We start from the raw sequence: 26,782 nt of genomic DNA on the forward strand, positions 1-26,782 counted from the left end.
AAGCAACTTTTAATTTTACTTTGTGTTCACCTGACGAAGCCTGCGTTGCGGGTATAAAATTATGGTCCCTGAATAAATATACTATAAGTACCTATTTTTAATAAATCTGAAAATAAAAAGTGCAAAAACTTAAATCATCCAGTGATAATTAATCCGGTCATATGGCAAGACAACGCCGGAGGACACAAACTCCCTTCGACCGAGCGGCGAGCGAGTTTGTGTCGGTCGAAAAACAAACCATACAAACTTAGTCTCCCAATTTCCTCTCTGGATTTGCCCGCCTTTAAAGCCCGTCACAGCCGGAGCGATAATATATCGTCAGCAACCGTAAGATACCGACAGATATCTTGTAAAAGACGAAAGTGTCGCACTCATGTGGCGCGCGCATGACACCCGATCCGTCCCTCATTTGAAGTCACGGTTTTACTCGGGTGAGGAGCGCAGAGCGGTTGCCTCAAAATTGCGAGGACAGTGCGCTTCTGTCTTCCAAAAAGAAATGGCTTTCGATATAATGGACCAGGGTGACATCAAGCCTTCCCACCTGTGGCCCAAAGAAGTGCTACGCAACGCAAAACAGGAGGGAAGGACTGAGGAACTCGGAATTAAAGGCCCTACGAACCCAGTGCTTAACTTAAGCGTAATAAAGCACGGTATATGCTGGGACTATTCACGACATAAGCCTCGACAAATTTTACGTACACTATTTCACTGCGGCACAAATATTGGTGTTTAAAAAGTACTGCGCCTCCGCCTACACAAAGTTAAGTGTGGACCCTAACGGAGGCGTAGTCAAAAAAAATGATGGTCCAGGTAACCATAGATCAGGTTACATATTCTTGTGCGGAGCGGTGTTTACAACATATTAAAAAAAGGGAACTTACCGGCGTGCCAAATGTTGTCCGGAAAACACGCCACGAATACTATAGTGTATTGTAATGAGTGAGAAGGGCCGGGGCCGCCCGTGCCTAATGAAGTAGTTAGGTATAGACAATTCGGCGGCACTAAAGTGTGCTGTTACTAAAGTATTTGCGGGTACCGACATCAGTACTTATAAGGACCAGAGTTTGTGCGCCTGCAAGCAGTGACGCCTTCATCTGCTGGGAGTTCTCCCAGTCATATGGCAAGACAACGCCGGAGGAGGACACTAACTCCCTTCGACCGAGCGGCGAGCGAGTTTGTGTTGATTGAAAAACGCCGCCTGCACTTTGAAGAGGCAAGGGAAAAAAATCTACACGAAAGGGAAATGTTAAGACTCCAGTTGGAAAACGAGCGCGAGACAGAGAGGCTCCGTCCCGAAAGAGAGCGGATTGAGGTCGCGCGCCGTATGTCTGAAGTGGAACAAGCCTTGCTGGCGTATTTAACCAACAGAGACAACACCTTACATCTCAGTCAATTACTTCAATTAGACGAGTAAAACAACAGGTGGTAAATACTGATATTGCGTCTCCGTGAAACTATACGACTTTGGAGCTACACGAGTTTGGAGCGGGCTTAACATTATTGTGGGCGCTACCTTGTCTTAAACTATTAAAATTTCTCTTAGATTTGTTTTCCTATAAAATGGGTCTTAATCACACAATGATTGCAAAATATATCCCGAGTTATGACGGTGACAGGTGAGCGTATCAATTTCAAAGAAGATTTATAACATCACAAAGCAATTAGCTTCTAAGGACAGTTGTGTGTAATATTTTATATTAGATAATAAGAAACAGTCATAGTTATAATTATTAATGATAGTAGTAGCTGAATGATTGTGAACCTTTGACTATAGTCGGGGCTGTTAATTTGATCGCCACCAAATTGTTTTGTCCACAGAGTAAAGAAAAGTCGGAGGTTCCGGCGGACGATGTAAACGAGCGGGTGAACAGATTATTTTTATTGTATCACATTACAACAAGTTTTAATTTAATACTTCTCATTTGTAAAGGTTTACAGTCCCCACTCTTAGAAATCTTATAGTTATACCTGTAGTCAACTATTTAAATGAAAGAAAGCACTGTATGATTTCTCATTTCATAATGGACTTTTTGAGCTGTGATGTCTACGATCTTGAACTTATCAGACTCTGTGAAGAAATAGAAGATCTATGCGAGGCTGCCCGTCTTGTGAGCCAACTTCATCGAGAGGCGTAAGTAATATTTTAGTGTAACTATTCCTGTTCATACATGTTATAACTGTTTTAACCAGTACCTGTTTAACAAAGGATGGGTTCCTAACTTGTTGTGTCCTGAACTTATTGTTAGGATAAACGTGAGGTGGGAGAGGACTAATTATATAAGCGGGGTATCTCGAGTTCATATCATTCAGTGTTTTGGTACCGTGCTTGTACTGTGATATCTTTTTCCATCATGGTGTTTACTTACTAACATATTGGTCTCACTTTACCTCGTGATAAGATTGAGGAATTAAGAATTTATTTTAGCATATTTTTACAGAAATATAGGAACGTGGTACATATCAAATAAATTACCTTACAAGTTTGTGAACTATTCTGATATTAGAACGTATACAACATGTGATGGTCATATCAAATATTCCAAGGGGAATACTCCGTCATCAGATGTGATTTTTCTTCTTTATAGAGCAAATCACAATGCTAGCTAGGGCAGCCGACCCGGCCCTATTACCAATAATAATTAAGAGCAAATTAAAAGGAGAGGCTATTAAAGCTGTAGATCACCGAATAACACTTTAGAGGAGATTGTACGCCCGCTCCAATCAAAATGAGGTGATAGTGTATGCGGACCAGTACCTACTTCACAGTTTCAACTACTAGTTGACTACATGCAATAGGGCAACAAGTTTGTCTCCGAGATAAGAAACGAGATTAATGATTATCGTTTTCTGCATAGGCCTTATGAGACTCCAAATATACACTTTAATTAGAGTTAAATAGTCTGCCTAGTTTATATGATGAAATATTTTAGTTTCAGCAGGAGTAATGCAGCGGTCCTTGCGTCGTGTTACGTAATCATCGATCATCCGAGTCATCGTCATCATCAGTAAATAATAAAACGCGTTGAAAACCCACGCGTGAAAAGACATAGGTTTTCAGAGGAAATATAGTACAGCGTTAATGTTTGGGCAGGAGTTATTTGTAATCAAGTGATTGAGACAATAATCTTCATTTTTTACTATCTGAAATGGAAAACTTAACAATAAAAAGTGGAGAAAAGTTAAACGAATTTTGCGTTTAAAAGCAATTCTTTTCTAACTCCGCAAGCTTTTCTTCCTATAAAAGAAAGAGAGTATTACAATGGGACTTAAAGATCCATCAGAAAAAGGAAAACCGCTTATTATTAGCCTTATTGGCAGTGAAGAAGGATATTTGGAGGATGGACTTTTATTATTTTAATCAAAAACTACGAGTGATTATGAAGTACCTGACAGGTATTCTGACTTTTTATGAAAAATGCTCCATATGCTTCAAATCGAATTTGGAACCACAAACAGATGGAATAAGGGCCAAATTATTCAGTGCATGCAAGATAGAAATACACCCTGTGACATGATAAAGACAGTTAAAAGAAATAGTGCAAAAAGAGAAACCCAAGTTTGAAAAAAGGCTGTCGATGAATTTAGCGGCTGCTCACAATGTTAAGAGTTTTAAGATTGCCCCTGTACCATTGTGAATTGAATCCGATTGAATTATGTGTGGGCACAAGTCACGTGTCACAAAAAATAATTAAAAAACTGATTCTTTCGTCGTTATTACTTTGAGGTACAAATTCTGTATATTTTGGCGTAGACGACGTTTAAAAGGCCACTCAACTCATTAAAATTGACGTCTATGATATGAAAAAATTTACGAGAGGTCCTAAACGATCAGCACTGGAAATTAGCGAATACTAGGATCAAGTTCTACACGCAGACTGAAGATGATGACTATTATTCTAACAGACAAGATTTAGTTAACAATATTACTAAACAGAAGTATTGCAACTAAAAACGACTGTAAAAAATATTTCATCGACGCTAAGTTATTAATCGTTCTTTACCCCGCCCACACGTAGAAGGAAAGGAATAGGAAACCAACCATACCGAATATACCCGTGGAAGTGAAACTACAAAATAGATCTACAAAACTCACTTTATGACAACAACTTCTATGAACGCTGTGAAGACGTTTCAGACCTCAACAAGTCAGTTTTTGATAAGCCGAGAATCAACAGCAAAATATGTGAGTACTAATATTTGAAACATGTTATTACCAGTTTTACTTTAATTAGTGTAAAATGAATAAAACGATCTGTATGATGTATGATTTAATAAGCATTCACCATCACGATGAAGCTTAATAGCGAATACATTAAGATGTTTAGCAAACCAGTGTTATTGAATAGATTTCATAAATAGTTTAGTTTATGGTTTATGGTGATCAGTGGAAAGCTCACGATCATGATTTTGAACCCTATATCCCCTTGTAGTGGACACGTAACAGTTTTGCGATTGTATATTATGGGCCCTAACTATAGTTAAGGAACCTGCTCCCCTTACTAAGCTTGACACGAAAGCCGGAGTGGAAATAGGAAACTTGCCGGGATCCGGACAAGAAGATGCCACAGTGACACTGAGCAATCCTCTCCTGTATAATTACACCTCCGCTATCAGTCAATCTTTCTTGACTACCCTCGCTGCCACTCTCAACAGCACCGATGCTAACATTGCCCAGGGTCAGGGGTTCATCCAAATAAGGAGTGTTAGGCTACACAGCCCTAACGATGGTGAGAGCGATGCTCAAGGACCCCCAACAGATGGCAAATGCATTCAGCAAGGCGCAATATAGGAAAAATGTGATCTCTCTACTAGCCTTAACTAATGCTGTGTATTGTCCTCCCTGCACCAAAGCACTTCAGGCAGCCGAGGATGCATTTAACAAACAGCTTTCTGGCCCTGTCATCTTCCTCTCAATGATAGTGAATCGATGAAAACAACTGATGAAAAGTCAAGACAAAAAGGCCTCAGCGATGCTAGGAGCCAGCTGTCTGACTCACACATCGTACAATGGTATGGCAATGATGCATCTCGTAGTGGAAGTGTGTCATCATTACAAACTCAAGTGGTATGACCTCTGCACCAGAGTATATTTGGATGTCACCCAAGACTCATGGAAAAGGGTCGCACAATTCATGGACAAATTTCAGTGTGAGACCGATCTTCAATATACTCAGCCCTGGGCCAGAGTTATCGATGACGGGTATCTCAAAGATCTTTCAGGGTTCGACAACTTTGCGCTATGCACCATTCTTGCTGCCTCTATAGATGAGACCGAAGATGGGACGGGTGGAGTCTGGGACTCACAATGGGCCAAAACTAGACAAGCAGAAGCTGAGGATCTCAAGAAAATCGGAAGGGCCCTGAGGAGAGTCTATGTGAAACGTCTACAGGACATGAAAGGCCTTACGACAGAATCCGCCGGCTTGCTTGACGCTGCTAAAACGGAGATCTCGCCACAAACTGTCCTTATGCCTACGACATCCCGATTGGGAGCGTTGAGTGCTCAAGATGTCTAGATCTTGAATAGAAACTACCTCTCTCTCTTATTATTATTATTATTGCGACTGTGTATTAACCATGGAAGTGTATTGTTCTCTTTGCCAGTCAGATTTAATGTCAGGTTTTACGGTACAAGTGACTTTTCGTACTTACTGTATTTATTTTACCCATTCTTGTAATTATTTTAACCAATTATTTTGTCTTATTGTTAGACAAGACGTGGAGTAAAAAGAAAACGTTGTCAGAAGAAACTATTCAACCATGTGATTCGTCAAGTCAGCATCCAGCAGTTGCCATGGACCCACTACCATCAACTTCCCGAATATCTGAACCATTATCTACTCCTGTCGTTGTTGAACATATTTTGATCATTACTGCTTGCATTTACGTGAGCGTATCAATTTCAAAGAAGATTTATAACATCACAAAGCAATTAGCTTCTAAGGACAGTTGTGTGTAATATTTTATAGATAATAAGAAACAGTCATAGTTATAATTATTAATGATAGTAGTAGCTGAATGATTGTGTTAACGTATTTCTCATTTTTTACCTCTCCTTAAGTACACTCTCCATGTAAAATTTTAACGGAAAAATAGAACCCGGTAACAACAGGCGGTCTTATCGCTAAAAAGCGATCTCTTCCAGACAACCTTTGACTATAGTCGGGGCTGTTAATTTTATCGCCACCAAATTGTTTTGTCCACAGAGTAAAGTCGGAGGTTCCGGCGGACGACGCGGAGAACGAGCGGGTGAACAGATTATTTTTATTGTATCACATTACAACAAGTTTTAATTTAATACTTCTCATTTGTAAAGGTTTACAGTCCCCACTCTTAGAAATCTTATAGTTATACCTGTACTCAACTATTTAAATGAAAGAAAGCACTGTATGATTTCTCATTTCATAATGGACTCTTTGAGCTGTGATGTCTACGATCTTGAACTTATCAGACTCTGTGAAGAAATAGAAGATCTATGCGAGGCTGCCCGTCTTGTGAGCCAACTTCATCGAGAGGCGTAAGTAATATTTTAGTGTAACTATTCCTGTTCATACACGTTATAACTGTTTTAACCAGTACCTGTTTAACAAAGGATGGGTTCCTAACTTGTTGTGACCTGAACTTATTGTTAGGATAAACGTGAGGTGAAGAGGACTAATTATATAAGCGGGGTATCTCGAGTTCATATCATTCAGTGTTTTGGTACCGTGCTTGTACTGTGATATCTTTTTCCATCATGGTGTTTACTTACTATCATATTGGTCTCACTTTACCTCGTGATAAGATTGAGGAATTAAGATTTTATTTTAGCATATTTTTACAGAAATATAAGAACGTGGTACATATCAAATAAATTACCTTACAAGTTTATGAACTATTCTGATATTAGAACGTATACAACATGTGATGGTCATATCAAATATTCCAAGGGGAATACTCCGTCATCAGATGTGATTTTTCTTCTTTATAGAGCAAATCACAATGCTAGCTAGGGCAGCCGACCCGGATGCTAGGGCCCTATATAATTAAGAGCAAATTAAAAGGAGAGGCTATTAAAGCTGTAGATCACCGAATAACACTTTAGAGGAGATTGTACGCGCGCTCCAATCAAAATGAGGTGATAGTGTATGCGGACCAGTACCTACTTCACAGTTTCAACTACTAGTTGACTACATGCAAAAGCGCAACAAGTTTGTCTCCGAGATAAGAAACGAGATTAATGATTATCGTTTTCTGCATAGGCCTTATGAGACTCCAAATATACACTTTAATTAATTACTTTAATTTGAGTTAAATAGTCTGCCTAGTTTATATGATGAAATATTTTAGTTTCAGCAGGAGTAACGCAGCGGTCCTTGCGTCGTGTTACGTAATCATCGATCATCCGAGTCATCATCATCATCATCAGTAAATAATAAAACGCGTTGAAAACCCACGCGTGAAAAGACATAGGTTTTCAGAGGAAATATAGTACAGCGTTAATGTTTGGGCAGGAGTTATTTGTAATCAAGTGATTGAGACAGTAATCTTCATTTTTTACAATCTGAAATGGAAAACTTAACAATAAAAAGTGGAGAAAAGTTAAACGAATTTTGCGTTTAAAAGCATATCTTTTCTAACTCCGCAAGCTTTTCTTCCTATAAAAGAAAGAGAGAGAAAGAGAGTATTACAATAGGACTTAAAGCTCCATCAGAAAAAGGAAAACCGCTTATTATTAGCCTTATTGGCAGTGAAGAAGGATTTTTGGAGGATGGACTTTTATTATTTTAATCAATAACTACGAATGATTATGAAGTAGCTGACAGGTATTCTGACTTTTTATGAAAAATGCTCCATATGCTTCAAATCGAATTTGGAACCACAAACAGATGGAATAAGGGCCAAATTATTCAGTGCATGCAAGATAGAAATACACCCTGTGACATGATAAAGACAGTTAAAAGAAATAGTGCAAAAAGAGAAACCCAAGTTTGAAAAAAGGCTGTCGATGAATTTAGCGGCTGCTCACAATGTTAAGAGTTTTAAGATTGCCCCTGTACCATTGTGAATTGAATCCGATTGAATTAGTGTGGGCACAAGTCACGAGTCACAAAAAATAATTAAAAAACTGATTCTTTCGTCGTTATTACTTTGAGATACAAATTCTGTATATTTTGGCGTAGACGACGTTTAAAAGGCCACTCAACTCATTAAAATTGACGTCTATGATATGAAAAAAATTACGTGAGGTCCTAAACGATCAGCACAACACAACAGAAATTAGCGAATACTAGGATCAAGTTCTACACGCAGACTGAAGATGATGACTATTATTCTAACACACAAGATTTAGTTAACAATGTTACTAAACATAAGTATTGCAACTAAAAACGACTAAAAAATATTTCATCGACGCAAAGTTATAAATCGTCCTTTACCCCGCCCACACGTAGAAGGAAAGGAATAGGAAACCAACCATACCGAATATACCCGTGGAAGTGAAACTACAAAATAGATCTACAAAACTCACTTTATGACAACAACTTCTATGAACGCTGTGAAGACGTTTCAGACCTCAACAAGTCAGTTTTTGATAAGCCGAGAATCAACAGCAAAATATGTGAGTACTAATATTTGAAACATGTTATTACCAGTTTTACTTTAATTGGAGTAAAATCTTAAACGATCTGTATGATTTAATAAGCAGTCACCATCGATGAAGCTTAATAGCGAAGACATTAAGATAAGATGTTTAGCAAACCAGTGTTATTGAATAGTTTTCATAAATAGTTTAGATTATGGTTTATGGTGATCAGTGGAAAACTTGATCAAAGTATAGCTCACGATCATGATTTTGAACCCTATATCCCCTTGTAGTGGACACGTACATAACTGTTTTGCGATTGTATATTATTATTATTGCGACTGTGTATTAACCATGGAAGTGTATTGTTCTCTTTGCAGTCAAATTTAATGTCAGGTATTACGGTACAAGTGACTTTTCGTACTTACTGTATTTCTTTGACCCATTCTTGTAAATATTTTAACCAATTATTTTGTCTTATTGTTAGATAAGACACGGAGTAAAAGTTGCCATGGACCCACCATCAACTTCCCGAATATCTGAACCATTATCTACTCCTGTCGTTGTTGAACGTATTTTGATCATTACTGCTTGCCTTTTTTTAGAGAGCTTCAGCAGGCACCGCTTACTTCGTCGCTACGACGGAGAAGGAAGTTTGGAGAATCAACCCTCCGCAACCGCCACGCGTTATTGATGGCCAGCGGTTGGAGCAAATGATGGCCGACACCACCACCACCGAAAGCCGGCAAAATAAATTGTTTTGACAGTAGTACAAAAGACAGCACGCGTTAATTTCGCTCGTGCTATGAGGGATTTTGATTTTACACATGCCATATTTTCCGACGAGAAGTCTTTTAAGTCGAGCCAGGTGGGTCGCCGGAATTTATGGCGTGTGGATAATACACGATACGACACGCGGAATCTGGTCCCATGTTTAGAGTCAGCAGGAAGACCAGTGGCCTATTTTATAAAGCTACAAGTTACAATTTACAAGCGGAAGTCTCTTTCTAACCCTATGTGTTAGAACGAGACTTCCGCTTGTAAATTGTAATTTGTAGCTTTATAAAATAGGCCACTGATGGCACACGTCACATTCGTTCGGCAAATAATGAACGTAACGACACGTCCCGCTACCATCACACCAATTTTCCGCAGTGTCCAATAACACAAATCCATTTAGATTAAAACTTTATTTAATAATTCTCCACGGTCCACAAAAACATCCACATCTATAAATGGGTCCATTTCGTTCAAAATCAGATGAAACAATAACTTGAGGGCCGAAACGAAATCCACTTAAAGCTTGAGGATTACATTTTTAATTAACCATTTCGTCAGTAATGGCAACGTTATTGCAAGAAGGCGACCAACTCCACCCAGGTTGATTAATCCAGTCGGCGTGAGATAAATTATGGCAGCCTTCTACCAGAATCCGTTCACCCAGACGCGCGCAAATCAATGTAACTGCCATATATCAACCGTCCGGCGAGCTCTTCATAATGCTGGAATACACTGCCGCATTCCGGCTATGAAATAACACCTTACAGATGCTCATAAGACAGCACGTTTTAGGTTCGCCGAAGAGATAAAAAAAAAAAGATTTTTCATGAGTCATATTTGCCGACGAAGACTTTCAAGTCTAGCCAACATGGCCGGAAGCATTTATGGCGCATGAATAATATACGATATAGCCCTGAAGATGTGCTGCAAAAACAAGACTGGAAGAGTGACGGTCAATATGTGGGCGTGGATGAGTGCTGATGGTCCAGGTGAGCTGGTATTTTTACCAGAAAAGGCCACTGGGGAAAATTACCTCTCAGTACTCAGAGATGTAAGAGCTCTCTATCCAGCGACAGAACGCCCGAAATTTAGGCAATTTACAAGTGTACACCAACGCCTCAATAGTAGAGGATCCAAATTAGTGAAGACACAATGGGAGAGCATACAACGGTGCGGGAGAGTAGTGCTACCAAAAAAGACCATTGAAGAAGAGTCCACAACTTACAGCGCTGTTAGTAGAGGAGGCTATAAAGCTCAACAATTGTATGAAGCTGCTCCTCAGTTTTTCAATGAGGCTAGCGAAATACTTGATGTCTGTTGTGGTTATGGACGGTTTGAAGCAACAATTGTATGAAGCTGCTCCTCAGTTTTTCAATGAAGCTAGCGAAATACTTGATGTCTGTTGTGGTTATGGAGGGTTTGAAGCAACAATTGTATGAAGCTGCTCCTCAGTTTTTCAATGAGGCTAGCGAAATACTTGATGTCTGTTGTGGTTATGGAGGGTTTGAAGACTTCTTAAGTTACCAATTTAAGGAGGCGAAACCCAAAACCATATATGTAAGTACATTAGTAGAGAAGCACCATCGGCAGCTTGATACCATGAGTCTAGGGTCTAGGGAAAGTAACGTAAAGTGTCAATGCCCGCCTGCTCCCCGGATCTCAATCCCATTTATGGGCTATTATGGTTCAGCGGTGAGAAATGAGAGCCGAAAGGACCAAGGAGGCACTTGTCGACCAAGATAAAGAGGTTTGGGATTCGCTTAGGGGAACTACTGTGTGTGAAAACTTAAGGTGTATGGTTATTGGTGGTGATAACGGGAATCGACCACAATTTATTATACAGACTTAAAGTCATATTGAAAGTGATTTCGAGTGGATATTCAATTGACCCTGAGAAATAGGGGTCATCCATTAATTACGTCACACGAATTTCTAGGTTTTTTGACCCCCCCCCCCCCCTTGTCACATTTGGCAAACCCCTCCCCCCTAGTGTGACGTCACATTTTTTCTACGAAATCGCCAAATCGAATTAAGTAAGTACCTAAGTATTATTAATATTTTATCAAAATATTTTTGACGATATAAATATTAGTAATTTTATAACCCAAAACTGCTTAGGAATGAAAATTAAAAGAATAAAAACGATTATCGTTTTAAAAACTTGTTATTTAAATGTACAGCGAATAAAATAATTTTAAAAAAACTTCGGTTACTGATGAAGTTAAAGTGACGTCACAAAGTTTGTGTCTCCCCCCTCCCCCATGTCACAATATGTCACATTTTCTTGACTCCCTCCCTCCCCCTAAACGTGTGACGTAATTAATGGATGACCCCATACGACAAATATGCATTAGATACTGCTCGTTTGTATGTAAAGTTGTATGGATGGCACCCAATGACACCGACTATGCACAAACTCTTCGTGCATGGATATGTTACAATAAAAAATGCGTTGTTGTCTATAGGGCAGCTGTCTGAGGAGGCTGCAGAGGCCCGGAATAAACATTTGAGGACATATCGTCGAGACTAAGCCCGAAAATTCTCCAGGGAATCCTGCAATAGGGATATTTGAATAAAGAATAAAATAAAGTTTCTAGCCTGAAACAATCGACATGTTAATGTCTACGACTCCGAACCCAGAAGAATAATATATTTAATCTTTTTAATATACAGGGTGTCCCATAAGTGACACGACACAGTGACACTGGAGGTAGACCAGGCCAAGAGGACCCAAACCAACTTAACATGACCCCAGTAAAAGTGGCACGGTTTTCAAGTTATTGCCAAATTAAGGTTTTTCATGAATTTTGACCGTTTTTAACATTGTTAGTGCCAGTGTGCACTCGGAAAGGTCTCGAAGTTAGTTTTTTTTATGTGTACGGCATCATGAATAGTTGATTAAGATAACAGAAGAGGTATTTTATCGATAAACATTGTAAAATGCAAAAAAATACCGGTTTAATCTTGAATTAAATTCACAGCGAAACATTAATTTCGACTTTGACCACCTGTCGTGAAAAAAAAATACTAGAGAAGTAATGAGCAAATAACGTCAAGCTATTAAGCATGTTATGCAGATTCAAAAATGGTATCATACATGTACCTTTCCGTAATAAAATAAGAATTATGATCATCTTTCGAATGCCTCATAAAAATTAGATTAAAACTAGGAAATCTGCAATCCGTTGCTACTTAGTAAAAATAACGATTTAATGTTAAGATATCTCATTCTGGATACAGAAATAAAAAATCGCCCATTTAGTACCTGTTTGCCGAATGCCTAAAAGAAAGAGATGGAAAATGCTTATCTCCCTTTTTAGGGGTATCATTGAGTTGATAAAGGTTCAAAGAAAATAAAATTCAGGTTGAAGTTTATTTGATTTATTAAAATAATGTTACAGTAGATGCTCGAATTGTTTTCCCCGGGCTCGTATGCACGCTTGGCACCGTTTTGTAAAATTTCTAGTTAATTTCCTTAAATTAATTTCGGTGTTTCGTGCTGCCTGGAACACACGCTGCCGTAGTTCCTCTTGGAACCTTATTGGTTTTGAGTCCGCGTTCTCAAAAGGTCAGGAGAATGAGACAACATAACATCCACTTGCTCTATCTCGCTCTTTTTATCTCGACTTTGTCGCACGGTCGACTGCTACCTGGGAATATCCCAGGGCTTATCACTACGAAAAACAAAAGGAGTGGGGATAAGCCACGCTTGCACAACTTTGTCATCCTTATCTCTAGTAAGCATTCAGGAATGCTAAACCTAGTTCGTTACCTTGCGTTTCGTGCAACACCTGTGTTGTCTTTGCACCTCTGTTTCTGTGTTCCTAAACAAATCGACTTGGCATTCAACTGGACTCTGATTTCTTTTTGACTTGGACTGTTTGTGGAACTGAAACGACGACTCTGCCCTCTTCTTGGACACTGATTATTGTTTTGTGGAACTACTCCACTACAATGGCAAATCGCAACAATTACACCCATCGTGAGTACAGTGACATGCACATGATTTATGGAGAAACTAGGCGTGTATCTAATCGAGGGAATGTCACTTACAACTCAAGATTAGCTGCAAGACTGTACAATGAAAGATATGCAGATCGTAATGCCACGAATCACGAAGTTATTTTGCGAATTGTTAATGCATATCGCAATGGCAGAATGCCAGGACGAGCTAACGCTGAAGGAAGACCCCGGACTATTGACGACAACGTGGTTTTAAATATGGTACGGAGAGAGCCAGAAATTTCAGTACGAATGATTGAACGCCGCACTGGCGTACCTAAGTCCTCAGCACAGAGAATTTTAAAACGTAACAAATATCATCCGTACCATATCCAACGCGTGCAAACACTTCTTCCGACGGATTACGCACCTCGAGTTGCATTTTGCCGACAAATGCTGCAAAAAATTAGAGAAAATGAAAACTTTTTTAATGAAGTTTTGTGGAGCGACGAATCTACGTGTAGAAGAGATGGGTATCTCAATCTCCACAACATTCATAGCTGGCAACTTGAAAACCCATACGAGGAAAGAGAAGACCGGTCCCAACACCAATTTAAAATTAATTTGTGGACGGGAATATTCAATGGCCAAATAATAGGACCGGTCGAGTTGCCAGCCATTTTGAATGGGAGAAATTACTTGCAGGCCTTGCAAGACGGTTTGCTAGACTTAATTGAAGACGCACCGCTCGCACTCAGACGGAGGATGTGGTTCCAGCAAGATGGCTGCCCAGCACACTACGCTCGCGACGTCCGCGACCACCTCACACGGACATTCCCAAGAAGATGGATCGGCCGATTGGGACCAGTGGCATGGCCGCCGCGTTCCCCGGACCTGAACCCATTGGATTTTTTTTATTGGGGATGCTTAAAAGATAAAGTTTACTCAAAACCAATAAGGTCCCAAGAGGAACTACGGCGGCGTGTCTTCGAGGCAGCACGAAGCATATCCGAAATTAATTTAAGGAAATTAACGAGAAATTTTATAAGACGGTGCCAAGCGTGCATACGAGCCCGGGGAAAACAATTCGAGCATCTACTGTAACATTATTTTAATAAATCAAATAAACTTCAACCTGAATTTTATTTTCTTTGAACCTTTATCAACTCAATGATACCCCTAAAAAGGGAGATAAGCATTTTCCATCTCTTTCTTTTAGGCATTCGGCAAATACTAAATGGGCGATTTTTTATTTCTGTATCCAGAATGAGATATCTTAACATTAAATCGTTATTTTTACTAAGTAGCAACGGATTGCAGATTTCCTAGTTTTAACCTAATTTTTGTGAGGCATTCGAAAGATGATCATAATTCTTATTTTGTTACGGAAAGGTACATGTATGATACCATTTTTGAATCTGCATAACATGCTTAATAGCTTGACGTTATTTGCTCATTACTTTTCTAGTATTTTTTTTTCACGACAGGTGGTCAAAGTCGAAATTAATGTTTCGCTGTGGATTTAATTCAAGATTAAACCGGTATTTTTTTGCATTTTACAATGTTTATCGATAAAATACCTCTTCTGTTATCTTAATCAACTATTCATGATGCCGTACACATAAAAAAAACTAACTTCGAGACCTTTCCGAGTGCACACTGGCACTAACAATGTTAAAAACGGTCAAAATTCATGAAAAACCTTTGGCAATAACTTGAAAACCGTGCCACTTTTACTGGGGTCATGTTAAGTTGGTTTGGGTCCTCTTGGCCTGGTCTACCTCCAGTGTCACTGTGTCGTGTCACTTATGGGACACCCTGTATACATATATATTTATTTATTTTGTATAAATATAATATTTTTCAACTCATTATACTTTGTTTTAATTAATTAAACCATTTACAAGTAGTTTCTGTATGAAAATAGTTGGGGCCGCGTAGATCGCTCAAATACCCCTGTGTGGCGGGGTGAGGTGCTAGCACCGCAAGAATTAAAGAAGCGGCGTATTGAAGCAGGATCCGTTTGACGAGTGGCAATTGCGGCTGGTACGGCCGAGGGCGGGCGTCCGCACCATAGAGGCGATCCAACCTGTTCTTCATGGATTTAAAGGGATTTTAGGGGTTCCCACATTCCGGCTCACACAGGTACTATCAGGGCATGGTTGTTTTGGCAAGTAGCTGCACGATAAAAGGGAGCCGACCCCAGAATGTCACAATGCGGAGCACGTGAAGAATGGGCCCAGCACACATTGGCTGAGTGCCCGGTCTGGGGCGTTGAAGAGGTAATTGCCCGAGTTAGGTAAGATCTGTCGATGCCAGCCGAAGTGTAGGCTATGCTGTCCGGTGAAGAGGTGTGGCAGACGATGCTGGATTTTTTAGAGCACGTGCAATGGGTGCAAGCTTTGCTGCCCGCTGACTATGAACCTAGATTGAGATTTTGCAGAGAGATGCTTCGACGACACAGAGAGGATCCGCAGTTCTTCAACAAAAGTGTTTGGACTGATGAGTCAAATTGTAGAAGAATGGGAATTTTTAACATCCACTATTATTTACACTTCTACTCCAGAGTGAACCCACATATCAGAAATGATCGATTCCAGCATTTGTTTGGTATAAACATGCGGGCTGGAATAATTGACCAGCAGCTTGTGCAACATGAAATGCCACCAAGGCTGAATGGTGCTCTGTATTTGAATTTTTTACAAAATAATTTGAACCAAATACTCAACGAAGCTGAGATTCCCGAAGATAGAGTGGCAGAAATGTGGCTGCAACAAGACGGCGCCCCGCCTCATTACGCTCGAGCAGTTCGAGGACATTTGAATGAGCGCTTCCCTGACCGGTGGATTGGTCGAGGCGGACCTATTGCATTGCCACCCCGGTCGCACGACCTTAATCCGATTGACTTTTTTGTTTGGGGCTATTTCAAAGAAATTGTGTATCAAGGAGAGAACAACACCGAACAAGAACTACGACAAAAGCTTGAGTTTGCTAGAGATTCCTCACTGTTTTTCAACGGTGGAGAATTATGAAATTCTATAAATAATGGACTAGTTTGACCATGGGATGAGACGCATTTCGTGGCTAGAGACAATTGTGCGGGGTGTGGAGTTTTTTTTATTTAAATGTAAGTAATTTTGATGTAGCCTTCAGTTTTAATCAAAATGTATTTGTGTTATTGGACACTGCGGAAATTTGGTGTGATGGTTGCGGGACGTTTACGATCATTGAGTGAAAGCCTATGCTTCAATTTTTTTTTGTATTTTGTAGCTATAATCATAACTTTACTCCTTCTTAATATTGTTATATTATCTTGTTTGCAGAGGAACAATGTCGTTAAATGGGTTAACCATTTTGAGAGTAATGGCAACGTTATTGCAAGAAGGCGACCTACCAGGCGGCTACCACCAGTTTTGACGTTGACATAACGCTCACGTCTACGTAATTTACTTTCTATACATCTCGTTTGCACTAATATGCGAGTACGAGCGAGATGCATAGAAAGTAAGTTACTTAGACGTGAGTGAATATGTCAATGTCAAAACTGGTGGTAGTGGTACAGCTCCACCTAGGTTGATTAATCCAGCCGGCGTGAGAAAAATTATGGCAGCTTTCTACCAGAATCCGTTCACCCGGACGCGGCATTTTGCAAATCAATTTAACTGCCACATATCAGCCGCCGGGCGAGCTCTTCATAATGCCGGAATACATTGCCGCATTCCGGCTATGAAATTACACCTTACAGATGCTCAAAAGACGTTTTAGGTTCGCCGAAGAGATAGAAAATTGTGATTTTTTGATGCGTCATATTTGCCGACGAAAAGACTTTCAAGTCTAGAAATCATGGCTGGAACCATTTATGGCGAAAACGTGCTGCCAAAACAAGTCTGGAAGAGTGACTGTCAATATGTGGGCGTGGATGAGTGCTGATGGTCCTGGTAAGCTGGTATTTTTACCAGAAAAGGCCACTGGGGAAAATTACCTCTCAGTAAATTAATTACAGTTATTTTATATCTAAACTATAGTATAGAAGTAAAAAAGTAGACGAAATGATAGGCTTCGGAATAATTAGTATCCGGCTCATCATTTGATATATTATGTAACAGGAATTTACTGCTTTATAATGACTGGATTTATATTGGGAATATTGTTACACGGATATCTTTACAAGTGCAAGATGTAATGCTGCCGTCGGTAAAAGCTCTCTATCCAGCGACAGAAACGCCCGAAATATTGTTAGTCCATAACAACTGTCCGATCCACAAGTGTCGATTAGTCTCGGACTGGATAGCGCGGGAACAACTTTGGACTAACAACATTACAGTGGCCCACTTGCTCCCCGGATCTCAATCCCATTGAAAATGTATGGGCTATTATGGTTCAGCGGTGGGACATGAAAGGCGAAAGGACCAAGGAGGCACTTGTCGACCATCGGATAAATATTGTTTAAAAAATGTTAAATCACCAATTTTGGAAATTGATACCATAGTGCGATAGTGACTTTGTACTAAACGTCAATAGAATAAGATTTCCTTATTTACATTGAGATAACAATTAACTGTGCATTCTGTTTACAGCGGAATAAATATGCCACCACCAACGCCGCCGGAGAGTTTAACACCTCCGACGCCGCCGACGCCGAAGGCGTCTACATCATTGGCGAGCGAGGCGGGCCCGCCGCCAAGGTCGCCGTCGTTGCCGCCAACGCCACCACCTGAGCTGGTGGCGGCTGTAATATGGTGACCGTCGGTGGAACCACCTGCTGCCGAGGCGCCCCGGAGTACTCGATCACCCGGAGCTTCCGCTGCCACAAGGCGTCCGAAGCGCCCATTAACACCCGACCCGGTAGGTAACCCGGCTCCTCGGTAGGAGCGGAGGTGCAGCGCGCCAAATTAATTAGGTTAGGTTGCATAAAATACTAGTGACTTAACCATCGCAATCATGGTTCACGGCAATTTGTCATCGTTGGTGCGAAACCGTATAAGACGAAGGATATCTTCTTCTTCTCTTGCGGTGCGGTGATATACACGCATCAGCTTTCAGCTGCTAGTGTATTAAACAATATAATATAATATTATTAGGTTATTAAGATTTAGTTATCTGGAGGTTCTGCAGGACACAATGGTGCCGTCAGTGACGACAGAGTATCCGGAAGAAGACGTGCCTGTAGTATTCAATACACGACAACGGCCCTTTACAGTTACGCGAATATCACCTGGTGCAAAATTGGCTTGAACAGAAACCCAGTGGCATCGAAGCAATACCATGGCCCTCGCGCTCTCCGGATCTCAATCACATAAAATTTTTGGCACGAAATGGTCCAACGCTGGGATACGAGATCCGAAAGGACCAATAACGCACTCGTCGCACAGGTTAATGAGGTGTGGGACTCGTTGCGCGGATCAAATTTGTGCAAAACTCTTGTAGCTTCGATGCGGAGGAAATGCGATGCAGTCATAGACCCTGACGGGGCACTAACAAAATATTAACTGTGCTTATATATTATAATGACGTACTGATATGCATCAAATTCGATTTTGAATATAAAGTAGTTTGTCCGAGGGCACTTGACACAGCAACTTTAAACCTCAAACTTAAAGTGGATTTCGTTTCGGCCCTCAAGTCATTGTTTCATCTGTGTTTGAACGAAATGGACCCATTTATAGATGTGGATGTGTTTTTAGACCGTGGAGAATTATTAAATTCTATAAATAATGGATTAGTTTGGCCATGGGATGAGACGCATTTCGTGGCCAGAGACAATTGAGCGGGGTGTGGAGATTTTGTAAATTTAAATATAAGACATTTTTATGTAGACTTAAGTTTTAATCAAAATGTATTTGTGTTATTGGACACTGCGGAAATTTGGTGTGATGGTTGCGGGACGTTTACGATCATTAAGTGAGTGAAAGCCTATGCTTCAATTTTTTTTTGTATTTAGTAGCTATAATCAATACTTTACTCCTTCTTAATATTGTTATATTATCTTGTTTGCAGAGGAACAATGTCGCTAAATGGGTTAACCATTTCGAGAGTAATGGCAACGTTATTGCAAGAAGGCGACCAGCTCCACCTAGGTTGATTAATCCAGCCGGCGTGAGAAAAATTATGGCAGCCTTCTACCAGAATCCGTTCACCCCGACGCGGCATTTTGCAAATCAAATCATTACGAGATCCGAAAGGACCAAAAACGCACGGTGTGGGACTCGTTGCGCGGATCAAATTTGTGCGAAACCCTTGTAGCTTCGATGCGGAGGAGATGCGATGCAGTCATAGACGCTGACGGGGCACTAACCCAAAATATTAACCATGCTTTGCACAAAGCATTGAAGTAGGTTAGTTTAAACACCGAATTCCAGACTCCAGAGAGGACGGCGCTGACGATTAAATTAGCTCTTGCGATGAAATATCGCCTAAGGGCCTAAGTGTTCTCTAACTTTGTACAGTAAAACATGTTTAATTCTATATAATATCAAATCTAGAATCAGTGGTTCCGGTTGGGCGATATAACCCAGTTAAGTACCTAGCATTAGGCCAAGAGTTAATAATGTTACATTGCTCCGACCGCCTGCCAAACTAGTACGCCTACCAAGCCTACCTACCTACTGAGCCCAGCGTTTAAGAAGTAATATTCATAAAAATAATAGTTTAAAATTTCAACATTCTTATCCCAATGTTGAACTTATTGAAACTGCATTTGGAAACAGATTATTAACTTATAGAATATCATCCAATCCGGAAAAAAACTAACCTTGAATTTGAGACACCAGAAGTTTTTTTGAGGGTATTAAAACATCTTTAAATAATTTAATAGATGACGCTATTCAACAGCTGACAATTTACGAGGTTAGTTTTATATTAAATACATACAGAATTCATACAAGAATCTAAAGGAATCAAAATTTTTGCGATGTTAACGTTTTGAGTTGGACTATTTGTAAACGTGATAACAGAGAAGAATATTTAGAAAATTTAAAAACTCAAAAAAATTTCAAACATCGGAAAAAGAAGACAACGGATGGAGTCTTAAAGACATAAAATACTTATACAAGAACGTTAATTAATTTAATCCGTTAAAATGAACACTTAAAAGAATATTCACCAGCTTCATCGTCTTTTTAAAGTCCACAGTTAGGTGGATTTAAATTTGGCAAAAGAAAATATAACAGAGGCAGACATGTGGAAGGACATTGAGTGATTGGAATTATTGAAGACGGAAGTACGATCGATATAGGTGTGTCCCTATAATGAAAGATCTGGGGACATATTGGTATTATTGGTGCCCAGATAGGCGACTCAAAATTTGGGAAAAGAAAATATAACAGAGGCAGACATGTAGAAGGACATTGGGTGATTGGAATCCCGGAAGAAGTAGAACCAAAAAGAACCCCCCCTCCCTTTGAGTTCACCGTAATTTGTTTTTATTGAATACATAGGTATTATATTTTTCTTTCTTATTCCGTCGTCGAAAAAGCCCGGCGCCAACGATACTTAAAATAAAAAAATAAATTTAACTAAAAATAAGTTCTTCTAAACTGAAAACTAATGACAAAACCAATCGTCATAGACGATCTGTACGCAGACCACGAGGTCAGGGATTAGATAGTGCAATAATCACTGTCAGTAGAAATCAAAACTTCAACGAAAGAAGAGAAGTTTTATATCTAAAATCGAATAAATGACGAATAACGGTAAGGCTAACTAATGACAGAACCAATTGTCATGGTTGGTCTGTACGACGAGCACGAGGTCAGGGAGTAGATAGTGCAATACTCACTGTCAGTAGAAATCAAAACTTCAATGAAAGAAGAGAAGTTTTATATCTAAAATCGAATAGATGACGAATAATAGTAAGGCTAACTAATGACAGAACCAATCGTTATGGTTGGTCTGCACGACGAGCACGAGGTCAGGGAGTAGATAGTGCAATAATCACTGTCAGTAGAAATCAAAACTTCAACGAAAGAAGAGAAGTTTTATATCTAAAATCGAAAAGATGACGAATAACGGTAAGGTTAACTAATGACAGAACCAATCGTCATGGTTGGTCTGTACACCGAGCACGAGGTCAGTTAGTAGATAATGCAATAACTACTGTCATCAAAACTTCAATTAAGAAGAGAATCTTTATATCTAGAATCGAAAAGATGACGAATAACGGTAAGGCTAACTTATGACAGAACCAATCGTCATGGTTGGACTGTACACCGAGCACGAGGTCAGGGAGTAGATAGTGCAATAACTACTGCCATTAGGAATCAAAACTTCAGTTAAAGAAGAGAATCTTTTATACCAATATAGACTTTCGAAGCCTCGGGTCAAGACTCAAGAGACCGAACACCGAAAGAAATTAATCTGGATGAAGATGGAACACCTGATGAGATATTGCGTGAAATGAATTACTTCAAGATAACAAGTGTGCTAAAAATCCCTTGACGTAATCAAGGTATTGCAAAGAAAAAAAAATCTTTTTTGTTTTTGCATCTGCAAGTCGCTTCTCGCAAGAACTTGTCGGAAGACGTCCTCCCTACATTTTACATATTTTTGAGAGAGTTGCTGCAAATTTTTAACAAGAGAGAGTAATAATTGGGATCGGGAGGATCCAGAAAGTGGAAACATTCTCTACATGAAATTTTATTGTATTTTAAAAGAAGCTCCTACCATATTTCGTCCTAGAATATTTTTCTAGCATAATTTCTCGAACATATTGATGTAATTCAGTTTAGGCCATTTTAAGTTTTATGATTAATTTATTCACTTCCTTGCTCTCGTTGGGGACTGTTCTTAATCATGTCATTTTACCTAGTAAATGTATCTGATGTCGATGTGACGTTGCATGCCGTGTTTGTGGCTTGCCAGTCCTTTAGCCTTCGGAACGGGATGGCCTTTTTCTGTTGTACTATCTATGTTTCTGTTATACTGTGGCGGACGAGCTCGAGTATGTGAGCATTTTTGATGTGTCTGTTGGCCATCACTTGATGTGCCCCAATAACCCCGCGCCCCTTCTTGCAGCGGTTCTGTATGTGGTGGGTCCCGACGGGCAGTCATTGTTAGTGGATCACATGTTGACGCCTTATGGGCGGTATTGGCATGTGATTTGGCGCCACATGGAGGGGCTGTCGGTGGCTGTCGAGGAAGCTGTTGACTTTGGTGGAGAGTTCTTTGATATTAGTGATGTCGACTTCGAGTCTCTGTTTAGTGGCAATGTTGACTTTTGGAGTGGAAGTGATAATTATTAATTGTTTTTTATTTTTATTAATATACTTGTACCTTATTTAATGTGTTTGTTGTTTCATTGATGTGTAGTAAGGTTTTGTTCTATTTTTATGCACAATGTGTTCTTTACCTAAAACTAATATTTTAACATTTGTACCTTGATCTTCATTAACAGTAGGTATATGGTCCCTTATACACAGGGTCCATTTTATCTCTATCTTCCTTTTTGACTAATACTAAATCTCCTATTGTATATGTTATTGGATTTGTTTTTAAATCATAACTTAGTTTTCTAGATAATTTTGTCTAAATTATTTCTAGCATCCTCTTGGGATTCTTGTAATCTATGCGCATGATTTCTTGAACATATTGGCGTAGTTCAGTTTAGGTCATTTTATCAGTCAAGAAGGCAATGGCTTCAGTTTTTTTTGGACTTTTAAAAGGGTGAACTGGTGAAACCGTAGATGATTACTATTGCACCCTCTTACAACGCCTGCGTGAACAAATTGTCCTTTGGCTACTACGCATCTCCGTATCGTGTTATGTATATTGTATTTCTATTTTGATCTGGCTATGGATTTTCTGACCTGCATTCATTAAAAGATACAAAGATAAGATAAGAGATAATAAAGATTTCATGAAAATACTTATAAGTGTAAAAAAGACCAAGGACAGAGTTTATTACAATCAAAACTAATTTTATAAAATTTCATGAAAATATTTATAAGTGTAATAATAGACCAAGGATCGAGTTTATTATAATCAAAACTAATTTTATAAAATTTCATGAAAATACTTAAAAGTGTAAAAAAGACCAAGGATGGAGTTTATAACAATCAAAACTAATTTTATAAAATTTCATGAAAATACTTATAAGTGTAAAAAAGACCAAGGATGGAGTTTATTACAATCAAAACTAATTTTATAAAATTTCATGAAAATACTTATAAGTATAAAAAAGACCAAGGACGGAGTTTATCATTCATGATGATGGGTCATCCACACCGCCGCGCTCTGCCATTTCCAATAAATCATAACTTAGTTTTCTAGATAATTTTGTCTTATATTATTTCTAGCATCCTCTTGGGATTATTGTAATCTATGCGCATGATTTCTTGAACATATTGGCGTAGTTCACATTTTATCAGTCAAGAAGGCAATGGCTTCAGTTTTTTTGGAACTTTAAAAGGGTGAACTCGTGAAACCATAAATGCTTATGATTACTATTGCACCCTCTTACAACGCCTGCGTGAAGAAATTGTCCTTTGGCCACTGCGCATCTCCGTATCGTGTTACTCGTATGTATATTGTATTTCTATTTTGACCTGGCTATGGATTTTCTGACAAAAGCAAGGGTCATTAGTGGAAAGCATTCCACTAATGACCCGGCTATGAACACTGATACTCCGAACAAGCTTTCCACGATTGACCCGGTTATGCATCTACTTGGAACGAACGATTCGATTTTGAACATAGACACCGATTTGACTGCGCTAGTATTGGAGCTTGCTGACGAAGTAAACTCATCAAGATACGCACAACGGTGATCCTTACGTAGCGTGGGACATTGAACCTAACGTTTCTAAACAAACTCTTTTAACTATTATTTCGCGATGTCGATTGAAGAATTGAGACTCATTCTCGAAAGGTGCGTCTACGCTAGGCGAGCCGAGCACGAGCCGAACACAATTCGTCTAATGTGGACCGACTTTAGACGAATTGCGAACGCGCTGCGAGCGTTTCGTTCGTGCTCGGCTGCGTTCCGCCAGTTGTCGGTTTTTTTGACGAACACAAAGGGATTTGCTTCGCGCTCGCAGTGCGCTCGTGGACGTGTTTAGTGACAGACGTCGGTCGCTCGAGCCGAGCATCATGGAAACGTGGACCGAAGATGCTTCCTTGCAATTAATTAAATTATATCAAAATAATCCATTGATATGGGACCCAAAACATGAGGATTACTATAAAAAAATAAGAAGATTGATGCATGGTCTCGTATATCCCAAGAATTGAATAAGGATGTAGAATTGTGCAAAAATAAAATTATTAGTTTATTGCAGCAGCCGCTGCAACAGCAGCGGCGGCTTGCTGCAATATTATTAATATCGTCCATATTCGCCAATTGCCACGAGCACACTGCGGAAAACTACGTTCGAGGAAAGTGATCGTTGTAGGTTCGTTGTACGTCCACACTTGACGCCGCGAACGACGAAGCCGAGAACGGCTCCGCTCGTGCTTCGCTCGTGCTCGGTTCGTCTAGCGTAGACCCACCTGAAGAATCTCACGTTGATCCTGAACTGGATTATCACTCTTCTTGATACGGACGAAGACGAAGAACCCGCTAACGATGAAACCCTCACTGCAGGAAACTCCAACACATGGAGTTACACGAGCAAGACCTCAAACGTCACTCATTTTAACTGTCTCTCAAACTCGTTTCTTCAAAAATGAAATATATATTTATTTCAAATAATTTTAAGAAATTTTGTTTCAATGTTTTGCATTGAATAGAAACTAACACCCACGAACATATTATGAAGCAATAAAACCAACGCAGGACAATTTTATTGTCTTAGCAAACCCAAACTCGTTTCTTCAAAAATATTTTTTTTTTAATATAAGTAAAACCTTTTATTTGTTTAGTCAAGGATTTTCCCACATACCCTCGACGATTATTAAATTATTTTTATTTAAAATTATTTTAAGGAATTTTGTTTCTATTTATGCATTAAATAGAAACCAACACCAACAAACATATTATGAAACAATAAAACCGACGCAGGACACTTATCTAAGCAAACCCAAAGTCGTTTCTTAAAAAAATATACATTTATTTTTAATAAATAAAACCTTTTATTTGTTTATTCAAGCATTTTTCCACTTACCCCCGATGATTATTAAAATATATTGTTTTCAAATTATTTAAAGGAATTCTGTTTCAATTTATGAAGCAATAAAACCGACGCAGGACACTTATCTAAGCAAACCCAAAGTCGTTTCTTCCAAAATTAAACATTTATTTTTATTAAATAAAACCTTTTATTTGTTTATTCAAGCATTTTCCCACATACCCCCGATGATTATTAAAACACATTTATTTCGAATTATTTAAAGGAATTCTGTTTCAATTTATGAAACAATAAAACCGACGCAGGACACTTATCTAAGCAAACCCAAAGTCGTTTCTTCAAAAAATAAACATTTATTTTTATTAAATAAAACCTTTTATTTGTTTATTCAAGCATTTTCCCACATACCCCCGATGATTATTAAAACACATTTATTTCGAATTATTTAAAGGAATTCTGTTTCAATTTATGAAACAATAAAACCGACGCAGGACACTTATCTAAGCAAACCCAAAGTAGTTTCTTCTAAAATTAAACGTTTATTTTTATTAAATAAAACCTTTTATTTGTTTATTCAAGCATTTTCCCACATACCCCCGAAAATTATTAAAATTCATTTATTTAGAATTATTTTAATGAATTCTGTTCAATTTATGCATTGAATAGAAATCAACACCAACGAAAACTTTATGAAACAATAAAACCAACGCAGGACACTTAGCAAACCCAAACTCGTTACTTCAAAAATTAAACATTTATTTTTATTAAATAAAACCTTTTATTTGTTTATTCAAGCATTTTCCCTCATACCCCTGTGGATGATTATTAAAATATATTTATTTCAAATTATTTTAAAAATAATTATAAAACAGAAACCAACACCAACGAACATGTATAAAAGAATAGAACCAACGCCGGACATTTCTCTGAGCAAACTCGAAGCGACTTTGCGTTTCAAAAATTAACATTTATTTTATAAAAAATCATATATTTTTTTTGTATATCAACAAGATTATTGAAAAAAAGAATTAGAAAACATACCACCACCAAAAATAAAGAAAACAACGTAGAACACTTTTTTAAGCTAAGCCAAACTTCTTTTCTCAAAAATTAAACATTTCAAGATGCATGACTTGCATCGGACTAGATTCAACATTCACAATGTTCTCGACAACTACTTCAATGATCACTTTTACATTACAACTTTACAAGTCTAACTCTATCAGTGCTTCGGAAAATAAAACATTTAGACATAAGAAACGAGACGAGATACTATAACTCATGTTTTTATATATTTTCTTCTAAGGACTTAATCTCATGTCTGTGTATGATAAAGTTTCTGACCGTATTTATAGTAATTTCTTTTCCATCACGATTTTTTCTGCACTATTAGCACAACCGAGGTTTGAACCCACGACTTTTTACCACCACACAC

The 26,782-nt window shown here is 38.8% G+C and overlaps 1 protein-coding gene across 1 annotated transcript in view; it reads right to left on the minus strand.

The window, feature by feature from the left end:
• The window catches only part of LOC134794924 (uncharacterized), a 157,780-nt gene extending 131,263 nt beyond the window's left edge, over positions 1-26,517 (minus strand). The window contains exon 1 of the mRNA XM_063766781.1: positions 26,502-26,517. The gene's annotated coding sequence lies outside the window, so the exon portion shown is untranslated. The remainder of the gene's footprint in view (positions 1-26,501) is intronic.
• Positions 26,518-26,782: the final 265 nt, after the last annotated feature.

This window comes from Cydia splendana, chromosome 11 (assembly GCF_910591565.1).
Source record: "Cydia splendana chromosome 11, ilCydSple1.2, whole genome shotgun sequence".
NCBI classification, from domain to species: Eukaryota; Metazoa; Arthropoda; class Insecta; order Lepidoptera; family Tortricidae; genus Cydia; species Cydia splendana.